The following is an 11,648-nucleotide window of genomic DNA, read 5'->3' on the forward strand; positions in this document are numbered from 1 at the left end:
ATCCAGTTATAACTTCTTTTTAAGGGCCCTATATACATCGTATGCCTTTGGTAATAGTTCTGGTAGCATGGGCAGTTTGGTCTGACATTGGATTATTAAAGAACGACAGTATCTCGTTTTGTTCTCATACAGTGTATCCACGTACACATGTGCGTTCCTACCGAACTCTACTGTTCCCTAGTCGTCTCAGTGTTTTTCCTTCGACATCGGCTTGCTCTTTCTAGGGCAGTGAAATCATATGGGGTGCGCATGAGATCTACAACAAAGACATTTCGGACATCATAACGGAAAAAATATAAGTAGCAGTGGTAACTATTGGTCAAGGGGCCCAGCCTGTTCAATCGACGCCTTCGATTTGGTATGTAATTACGGACTATGACTAACTTCAATAGCGAGCAACGTACCGACAAAACAAATCCAGTCTTAACTTACTTTGAGATAAAATCGTCGTTACTCAAGTGGAACGGGTGTATTTAGGGATTTCACTAGACTGCTCGCGTTTCCGGGACGTCGTTTTTGATAAGTGGATTTAAGTGCAACGTCTGCAAATGGGATATTCGAGTGACTGAGCGAATTTCGTGTTTTTGCACACAGAGTTATTTGTACACGGATATGCCTCTACTCAAACCTCACAGCGAGTCTGGTTTGTCCACCTTCTTAAACAGAAACTGGAGTGACGGTAAAATCAATTTATTATTTGAATCAATTCGTTGACATGTTATGGCTACGAGAAAAGAAATCCCGATAGTCTGGCCGGTCAAAAATACATGTGATTAATTCACTCAATGGCCTATTCGACATATGTACTTGGACCTTACCTCTTCAGACCTTCACGCTGCCTCATTTCTCCTCAGAACACCGGCAAGAAATATCTGCCCATCAATTTTTTTCAAGTAAGCAATTTTTTGTCTGTCTGAGTTCACCTGAGTTCACTATTGAAACTACGTTTACACTGTGTTAGATGAAGGTAACCTTCCAGAAGGCCCTGAAGTCTTAAAGTTGACATATAGAGTTATGACAAAGGGGTTATTGGTAAAAAGCTTTCACAAGTTAATCGCTACAAGCATTATTTCTCATCAAGAATGTATCCAGACTAAGAGAAAAAGAAACTATGATAGAATATCTAATTGGAGAAAAAATCGATCTTTTAACGCGGCGAAATACTGTTTAACATAGCGTTTACGAGGAGCTTTACAATAAACCGTCGTTGTTTCTTCTTAATTAATTCATCATTTGTAAAAAAAAATAATGTGACTAAATTCTAAAATACTATACGCGCGCTTCTTGTAGGTCTGATAACAGTTGATCGTAATCTTTAGTGAAACCTTGGAATGTTCTATTTTTTATGTATTGTATAATTTAAAAAGTAGTTATCTTTCTATCGCGTTCTGGTTTTTGGGCTAATGCATCATGAGCCTTCTGAATAATCGCTTAAGAAAAAAGCACAGATTTCCTTCATAAGACCATGTTTTCCTTTTTAGAGGCCTCTCTTTGTCCGCGACTCGTAGGGACGTTGCTTTCACGTAACCAGACATCGACTAATTAGAGGTTCTTCCATTTCGACCTGTCTAGCCTTCTCAATATGCGCGAAGTGTTCAGAATGGTCAGGATGGTGGACACCATACGGGTGGCTCATTGGCTGTTTGAAACTCGCAATGTTTTTTATGCTTGACTTTTGGCATTTCATAGGTCGCTGATCTAGCGGTTTATCGTCTAGCGTTACTGCATAGTTTTGCTACTACTGCAAGTACTAGTACTACCCTTTATAACTTCCTAGCGTATTTCTATTTCCCCAAGTTCGGTCGTGTTCAGCCACAGTCGAGTTCTTTTTGCGGAAAGTGAACTCGCTTTCATTATTGCCTCTATTATTATTCCCTGCAGGAAGCCAACTAGTTGGAAGGAATCGTTGGGTATGCAATGCTAAATACAATTACCACTATCGTTCCTATGGTCCCCACGTTTGTGTTTCATAAAGCGGCACAAGAAAGGTACGATGGTGCATGCTTTCCTCTAGATGCGTTAAGCCAGTGGCTCACCTTATACCAGCTACTTTATAGAGGCGTGGGTGGCTCTGTTTCAAGTTTTACATCCGGTGCCACTGTTAGCCATATTATCAGACAGCTAGGTTCCAGCACGAAAGGAAGTGTGTCTAAGCCTGGGTTCGAATCTAGATCGTAACGTTTCCCTAGGATTAATAGGCAAATACGTTATCTACTAAGATATCACGGAAAACGCGTTAGTTCGGCACAATGCAAATATGCCCTGCCAGAGAAAAACAAATAGTAATTTTGTTGCTAACAAGACGAATAGGCTACTTTTTTGACTATTTTCCTTTTTGTACAGACGAGCCTTAAATTGCGTAAGCACTAAACGAAGGATAATGCAAGTCTAACGTGCGGGACGGAACAAATCGCACCAAGACAACGAACTACCGAAGGCCTTCCTGATATCCTATTCAGCGCCTAACTGCTATATATATATGCGTAACTGTTCGACTCTGTACTTACAAATGTCATGTCGTCTATTTTACAGCTGGCTGTAATTTGTACTTTCGTGGTGCGTTACCGCCAACACGTGAGTCAGTATGTCTGCTGTATGATATAGTGCTATATTAGTGTGGAAAGATTTCGCAGTAGTCCGGTTTTTTAAATGAACTTTGTTGATGAGAGCTGTTTGGACCTAATCTAGGACTGGTCGGGAAAAAGTAACGCATGAATAGGAACAAGCACTTCAAAACGCAATTTTGCAGACGAAAAATTCCTTCGAGTGGAAAACATTCGAGCTCCTACCGGGGAGCTTGCAGCAGACAGTAGGAAATTGTTGTAGACATCGCAATAAAATACTGGCGGACTTTTTGCTAAGCTTTTACATTCGAATTTAGTCTTCACTTATCTTGGATGTCTTCATTTACGCATTTATCTTGGATGAACGATACTTTATCGCGTTTTGATTCAATCAGCCTTAAACGTTTACAGCATCAGGCACACTGATAAAACGTTTTTGTCATTAGAACTATAGAAAGTAGATAACAACTAAAATATTTCTGTTAAAATGAGGTAACTTTTACTGGACGGATCGCTCCCAAATATCCATCGCCATTTGCCGCACTTGTATGAATACAAACGTTTATCTGTGGACTTGTCAGTTCTGTGTACGTGTGTGGCATGTGCAAAACATGCAGCCTGTCGCTAATTTATCTAAGAAAATCAAGAGAGACTTTTCTTATCATCCTTTCTTATATTCGCACTGCGGTGTCACATGCATATCCGCCCTTGCCATCCAAATACCGCAGAGTCGCATGCAATCGTCTGCTACATGAGACAATATTTCCTACGCGCTAATTTCAAAATTGAGGAACGACCCGTTGTTTTTGTCACCTGTTTGTCATCAGCAGTAGCATTATAACAATCGGCGTCATCATCATGATGATCATTGCATTAGATTATAACCTATTAACCTAAGTAATCTATTATGTTTATAATTTATCACTTGATTCTTGCTTCTTTTCATACAAACACATATTTATGCGATAGGGTCTCAATTTCTCAAGATGTGCACCATTGTTATACTATACTCCCTCTAAAAAAGCGGCAAATTCTTTTCATTTGACTATTTTTTCATTGATCGCTAGAGGCCGAAGAATGGAAAGAAAACTAAAGCCGTACGATGTGACAACGAGATAACTTTTATTACCTAAACTGGCATAATGCTACAGCGGTGAAGTGAGACGTTTCAGGCTTGTGTTTTCGTCCAGTCTAACGTTTGCCACCCTGAGCGAGTGGGTGACTGAGATACGCGAACACGTGAACACGACAAAGCCGGATCAGGATTGGAAAAGGCACACATCTGAGCAGTGAAAACAATACGACGTTATTTATAATTGCTCTGATAATAAATCGGTCCAGATCATAGACTTCCTATTGAATGAATAAATTCGTTACGACCAAAATTGATTCTCTGTATCTTCTTTCTTATTTTCTGTTCCTATATTTTGTGACCGTTTCATAACAGTCAATCAGTTTCCGTCGAGGTAGAATGATCTGTGTTCAATTTTTTTTTAACTGAAATATGGGACGAATTTCAATCATTTTGATGTGTAAAGTAGAGTAAACACGTTTTTTTTCATATGGAAAAAAAAAACAAAAAACACAGTCAGGTGAAGCAGGTCGGCTATGCTTGGCCGCTGTTCCGCAAGTTGCCATTCAGTCTGTTGAACATAGTCCATTCATGTGACATGTTGATCTAATCATGTTTAGTTAACTGATATGGTGAATGCCGGCCTTTTATATATATATATATATATATATATATATACCTAAATTACCGCGCTGTCTTCTGTGAGACTCAGCGGACGCGGGTCGGTTGTTTTCTCTCGATGAAGTATATCATTATATTTATAATTTATAGATTTATGTGTTCAGGTTCACCGGGTAAAGACAGCAAGAAGGCATTGTTTTTAACGTAGCAAAACAATGCTAGACGACAATGCCAGTGGATTCCTGCTTGACGTCACTTTGTCTGTCGTTGGCAAGAACGATCCGATTCTGTTAGTATTTTCGATGATATCGTCGTATCAGATCGGTAACCTAGTCGAATAACGGATATCGCGAAAAGAGAGGTATGCCAAGCTAGTTACATTATAACGAAGATCACATAGTCGCATTTACATCTGTTATTATGTAACGGATTGTGTCGAAGGTATTATTTTTCTTTTGGTAAAGCATGATTGTGTTCGACCGAGCGGGATGCCAGCTGACTGTGAAGCAACAATGACTCTGATAAACGCTACGTTTTACCACAAGCGTTTAGTTTTAGTTACGGAACTACTTATAGAGTAACCGCTTATTAACAAATACAAATGAGATGTTGCCAATGGAGCCTTCTATATACGATCACCATTTTTCAATATGAGCGTATCTACTGTGCTTTCTAGCTTGCTGATATGAACTCCTTGAATTATTGGTCATTTCCGCATGTATAGCATGCCGCATCTGAATCCAAACTCTTTTGATGAGTTGTTCCCAAGACTGTACCTAAACAAAAAAAGGGAAAAAAAAAAAAAGAGATATCCTTATGAAACTTGACGCATTTGCTAGAAGCCCTATTCCTGACAGTCATGCAATTCCAAACCTGAGACATTCAACAATTACTTCTTTTCGCGTATAACTTTTTATATATACTCTTTAAAGTATCGCGTTATAAAATTCGAACAGAATTAAATTTTAGACTGATTGAAAACCAAAAATCACCGCCGGTAGGTAAAAAAAGTGCGAAATTAACTATCTGGCGACCTAATTGGAAGATGGTATTTTTCTATTGAAAGCGGCCATCAGTTCCGATGCGTAAAATCCAGGTGAATCGAACATCGACTGTTTGGGCCGACTGTGATGTATTTTCAAGCCTTTTAAATATAAACCTTGTTGAGTAGAACCCCAGCTTGTCTCCTCCTAAAAATTGTCAGATCTCTCAGAAGCCTTAACAATAACATAAACCATCGATTTCGGGCAAAAAAAGCTTACAATCTTTACCCGCTTGAATACATGGTACCAGCTGCTCTTCGCTTAAATTCTACAAATAACGCACAATTTTTCGCTCTGATGAAAGAACTGGGTTTCCTCCAGTGTCAAGCGAGTGAACATGTGCGCTCCGAGCTAAATAGGCCGCTAAAAGTCCCAATTCGAATGCCCCTTCTTCTCTTAATCCTGTATACCTTAAAGCGTTTAAATCAACAAATTGAACTCTATTGAATTGAATTTATCCGATAGCGGAAAATGTTTGTCTGCGCATTCAGTGACAGGGCAACTATAATCGCTTTCAAATGTTCACCGCTTATTTGCCGTTAAGTTTTGCCCAAAACTCTGCATTATCTAGCGTTAAGTGCGCTATTTTGACACGACTGTCACACCTATTCGACTTCCCGTTGGGAAAATAGCAAATAAAGAGATATGGTGTTAATCGAAATCTGAGAGTTGCCTTTGGTCAAACGCACAATCAGGATCCTTGCTTCGGTGTTACAAACGATCGTCCCAATGCTCTAATTCTCACGTTCTGTTTCACGTCAGATCGGTGAATTTTTCTTTTCTTCAACAAGCTTGTGGAACATGGGCCTCCGTGGAGCGATGGGTCCGTAGGGAGCGACCTCTGTTACTGCTGACTTGAGCGGAGCGACAATATGTGGCCTTGTTTTCCACCGCCTAGGATTTTCTTTGCTCATCTGTCTTTTCATCTCTCCGTCTTCCTCTGTCTAGTTGCGTGTATTCACTTCCCATCCTAGGCTGTTTTGTTCCCCGTCTTAACGCCAACAGATTTTCCCAGTTTGTTTGTCCCTTTCTATTTGACGTCCGTGCACATTTCCATGCGAGAGCAGGCGAACAGCAGGATAGAGAAACCGCAATCGCGCATCTTGTTCCTGTACAGTACGCTTCCAATTTCTCTTTGTTCTCCGTTCACAATTTCCCGCTTGGTTAGCTCGGTATTGGAGAGGCGAAAAGATGTGTACAGGACCTCTGTGAGGGGTTGCTCTCCGCATCGTTTTTGTCGTTTGCCGGAAGCCGGCAAGGAACTAGTCGTTATTCTCGAGATAATTTTACTCTCCAGCGTTGGCAACTCTAATTCAGCCCATCGTCATTATGACCGTTGCTACCATGACGCTCCGGCAGTTTTCACTCAGTCCCACAAAAAGCTACGTAGCTTATAACTGTGTCAAACAAAAGACGCCGTCGTCTTGGCTTGTTTGTGTTACCATAATTACTATTATTGACGTTGCATTTGCAAACGTGAGTTGAGGGAAACCTGTTAATGAATCGAGCGAAACGACGCACACGCGTACTCTGTGCAGCACGACAGATAAGTGCTGACCTTGCGCAACCGTGGACAGAACTCAAGCACAATCCCGTCATTACCACGAAAAGCGAGCAGACATACACAGTTGTGCGGTATGGACACAACTGAGACTTGACGAGGTCAGCAAACGTTCTCAAAAAGCATCGATGATCCCGCGAAACGCATTGTGTGCGGTAGCTACAGTCTATGCTGCACACAGTACAACGGTTGGTATATAATCCCGAAAAACAAGCACAGTGACTGCTGTTCGTGCTATATTTCCTTCCGGCGTTATTTTGCCGATCTCATCTGACAGCACTACGACCTTCGTTCTGGTGTGCTATCAGCGAAAGTAAAAAGGTCCTTTTGAATTATCCAGAAAAGTAAAGACAAACAATTTCACTTGCTATTTTTATTTGCCAACATGGCATCGCCGCATGGAACAGATAAACGGCGACCGACAACAGATGCTACAAAAGATACGGTAACACAGATCAGGCTGAAATCCTGCTAGTTCCAATTATCGACGACGAAGCAAACGCTGGTGCAGACGAGGAGAATCACCACATTACAGGAAACATGCAAACAGTATCTAACACCAGTTTAGGCAGTAAACGGGACTAAGACAGAAGGGAAAAGGTGGGGCTAAGGACGGGCCAAACTAGGACACTGACAACTGAGAATTGTCAGAGAGGCGCAGAAGCAAAGTACAAACTCAAAAAAGTAGATGCCCCAAACGAGTGGACAAATAAACGAATGAAAAATATCAATTCTTCAACAAAACCTTATTTTGAGCGTTCGTCTTCTCCTCAAGCTGTTTTTCGGTCCCATTCTTTCATTTCTTTCAAATCCTGCGACAGACATTCGTTGGCCCATCGAAAAGAGTTTAGTTCAAGATTTCAACAAAAAATCGATCGTCACTAACTGTCCCAGTCACCCGAGGCACTTTATTTCTAATTCAACGGTAGCTTCCCCTATACACTCTTCTCTTTACCTTCTTGCAACATCGCTTCTTACAGACTGTTCCTCTCGGCAACTGGCCTTCCGCTTGCTTCCGATTCTAGCCGCTTGGCGTAGCACGACATCGCTATGAGACTTTGGACATTGGAACTAGAGACGACGAGATGGCGTAAGTATGTCTTTGCGATTGCTGCCACTACCACAGTTCGTTTGGTCGTCCATCCGGACTAGTAGTTTCTATGCTGCTTATTTTCTTTCTATGGAAGTCGCGTTTGTTGCCTGCTCCCGCCGGTGTCCGCCATGTAAAAAAAAGGATGTCTCTTTCCCTCTCGGCTAGAGCAGATCCAACGGACTCGCGCGCTCTGCCCATAGTCAGTCTTACACCAACAACTGGTTTAAAGGACAGCGAAAAGAACAAATGGCAGGGTTCGAGCATGAAAGAGATAGAGAGAAAGCGGGAGAACCCTGCGCTTATGGGACTCAAAAGGTGTGCCGGAGCTGGAGGAATAGTCCCGAAATACGATGAGTGAGGGCTTGCTGCCTTGTAGGTAGGAAACAGATAGATAGGAAAAAGTGGGAACGAGGCAAAGAACGGATAGCATGAGTATCAAGATGAAGAACTTGCTTGAGGTGAACAAGAGACGATTAAGAGGAACAAAGAAGAAGCAAAGAGGTAGAAAAATAGTACGCTAGAGTTTGATGGGAGGGAAAGTTGAGGGATGGTGATAAAGAGAAAACGAAGTGACGGAACGCGAAACGACTTAAGAGGGAGAACTCTAAGGTACTAGAAAGTGCGGCGAAGCAAACTAAAGTGCTGGAAAACAGAGCGCGTTTCGAGGTCGCAGGCATAGCGTGCACCTAGCGTGCGGCCACGATGAACAAAGGAAACATGAGTACGAGTCTCAGAGAAAAGAACCTAGCAACAATTAACGTACTTAGTAGAGCAGCGAAACAAAAAAATAGTTCACTCACTTCTATATAGGTACTAATAAAGCAAAAGCAAAATAACATCGAGTTGTTACGTAAGGTTACTGCATGCAAGGTTGCATAGAGGATAAAATAAATGTAAGAGCACGTTCTGTCGAAATATTGGTACTTTAAGTCGAGGATCTTTTGATATATTTGCCTGACAGGTCCTGAAGCGCGTATAAAGCTCTACGAGGCGCGTACGATCCTGGTGTGGAGCACAAAAGCATGTTGAACAAGGCCCTCATCCAAACTTATTCTATTTGTACTTGTATTGGTAATAAGTGTTTGTAGTAAATACAGGTTGCTTTGCTTTTATGTAGCTAATTCGCGACGAACACCGCCTTCATACTCAGAAGAGATAAGTCCTTTACGGAAGAACCCGATTTGCCTTCTCAGAAAAAGCGGCTTGCTTTGTTCAAGTGAAAAATCTATAGACTAGTTGTAAAACGACGATGGGATCGTTATTTTTTGTCCATTATAGGAATATATCTATGAAACGTACATTTAAGTCTGTATGTACATGCGCGCATTATATGAGCATATATAGCTGGTCAATTCTTTTCTCCCACAGCTAGCATACTGCCATATATCAATGTAGTTGCAGTGTTTCTTTGCTTCTTGGACTTTTTCTATTTGCCTTTACGTACCATCGTCGCGCTGTGACGGCCTTGTTTGGTTCTGATTCCTCCAATACAGCAGCTCCATACTCTACATGGGTGTAAATGTGCACATACAGTGATATAGCTCACCATCGACCCACGGGCAATTAGCGCCATTTACGTTTGCATTACCATCACGATTACTGCTGTTTACGATTGAGTGCTGATCTCGATAATGGCAGTAGCGAGCAGCATCTTTAGGCCGTTTACTTATGTCCATCATCTCGTGCACATCTTCGAATAGTTTAACCATATGTCGAGTGGAGCAGCGCACAGCGGCAACGACGACGAGAAGGCCATCCGCTTTTTGCTTCCTTTCTTGCCTCGCCCTGCCCATCGTTGATCGGATCCCCTCTTCGTCCATTACGATGGTGTCACGTCGATAATATTTTCTATTGTATCCTGTTCCCACTTTTGTTTTGTCGTTCCAGCACATGAGAGCAGTAACCGGGTCTCGTTACTCGACGGCTGTACAGGACCCCAGGGTCAAACAAAGGCCTGCGAAAGTTTGCGAGGAGAACTAGCCAACGAGGACTGTGTATGTCTATGTGTCTATCCATAAGTTAAAGTGAAGAGGCCATGATTGTTGTTTAGACGTGTGTCTCCATCTACACGCAACCGCTGATTGATATCTGTATAACAGATAGCAGTCAGCGAGAAGTAGCAGAACGCAGAGAAGCTTTAGGAGGAGCGACAAAGGAGAACGAAGCGACCCGTAACGAGACGAATAACGGAAAGCACCAGTAGCAGGAAAAATAACAAAGCCTTCATACGCTTAACATTTACGCAGTGCCATCAGGATCATGGAGCATGCGAAGCTCGGGCCCGGCGGGGTTGAGGCGGAAAGATGGGATAAATGATTGTATTGGCACTCAGGGTGAAATAGCTATAGCGGTTCGTTGGTCGGACGGTCGGCAGTTGGCTAAGTTAGCCCATACAGTTACTGATGGTAGGGGTCCGTTAGCAAATTGTTTGGCTTCTGGCTGGCCGGTCGGTTATGCATTCTGCCTGGGCGAACAGTAAGCCAGCTGATGGCTGATTTATTTTAGAGCTACTGGCGTATCTGTATACGTGTATACGTACGCGTGACATTGAGCTCGGTGCTTAAATTGAGTGGGTAGACGAATGCATCCTGATAATGTTAAGCTCGTTGCTACTTTCTTTATCCTATATCCTCCATAGAAATACTCATATCACAAGTTTAGATGACATTTCCGTACCAAAAACCAACTGACCATACGATTAGTAAGAGAGAAACTGCTAGAACATATAGCCGCACTTGTCTATTTGGCCCTGCAAAATAACATTAAATCTTATTATGAATCTTATATATATATATATATATATGTATATATATATATCACGGTAAGCGTTCATCGTGCGTTTGCGTATTAGATGACGGGAGAGCTTGTTGTCATTGTCAAGCCATTAGCCAGCCTCTTTTTTTTTTATCATATTTCATAATTTTCTCGAGTGTCTAAGCTGGTCGTATATTATTAGCGCTGCTGTAGATGACAATAAACGAATTGAGAGCGTGACTGAATTACAAGTAACCTTTGCTAAAAGGTCGACCCTGGTTACTCACGCTCCTTGCGGTCTGCAGGTAGCGTACTTGTGTCGAACAGCCGTCCGCTAGGAAACAATTACCTTTTTTCTACCTCTGTCAGGAAAGTTTCTGGCCTCTACTATTATTAACTACAGCAGCTAGAATTAAGGCTATCAGCAAAATGCTATCGGGGTGGTTTTGCTAGTCTGCACCGATAAAAAAATTATGTCTGATAAAAAAACGTCCACTACGTGATTCAGAAGGCTCAACTAGGACAAAATTGATATCGTTTGCTTAAAGGCTTCACCTAAAAATTTGCATCTAAATATTTAGATCACATTTTCTCATATGCCAGTATAAATATGCCTAGACATTGATGTGTTTATGCAATCGTCCGTTTCAATTAGGAACTCAACTTGGTTAAACATCGATTTGAAACCTTTTTTTCTGTAAAATAAACATAACGTCTTAGCGAGGGCTGCGAGTAACGCGATGTTTGTACCGTAAGACTTGTTACGCCTAGCTTAAACATGCCATATGTTACAGTGACGTGCCATATATACATGATTTCAGTATGGGATATTCAGTTTTTGAAATTTTTGCCTTTAACAAAGGGTCAGATGATCAAAAACGTTGTCGTAGGTTTAATGGCGTTTTGTCAAGACACGTATAGCTATTTTGCTAAAATATAT

General features: G+C 41.6%; 1 protein-coding gene and 1 long non-coding RNA gene across 2 annotated transcripts in view; both read right to left on the minus strand.

Annotated features, from left to right (window-relative positions):
* LOC111250596 (uncharacterized) overlaps window positions 1–11,648 on the minus strand; it is a 250,814-nt gene that overhangs the window by 120,174 nt on the left and 118,992 nt on the right. The window lies entirely within an intron of this gene.
* LOC147755615 (uncharacterized) overlaps window positions 3,663–11,648 on the minus strand; it is a 76,687-nt gene continuing 68,701 nt past the window's right edge. Inside the window, exon 2 of the long non-coding RNA XR_015328824.1 lies at window positions 3,663–5,033. This is a non-coding gene — a long non-coding RNA (uncharacterized LOC147755615). The remainder of the gene's footprint in view (window positions 5,034–11,648) is intronic.

This window comes from Varroa destructor, unplaced genomic scaffold, assembly GCF_002443255.2.
Source record: "Varroa destructor unplaced genomic scaffold, Vdes_3.0 BEIS01000005.1, whole genome shotgun sequence".
NCBI classification, from domain to species: domain Eukaryota; kingdom Metazoa; phylum Arthropoda; class Arachnida; order Mesostigmata; family Varroidae; genus Varroa; species Varroa destructor.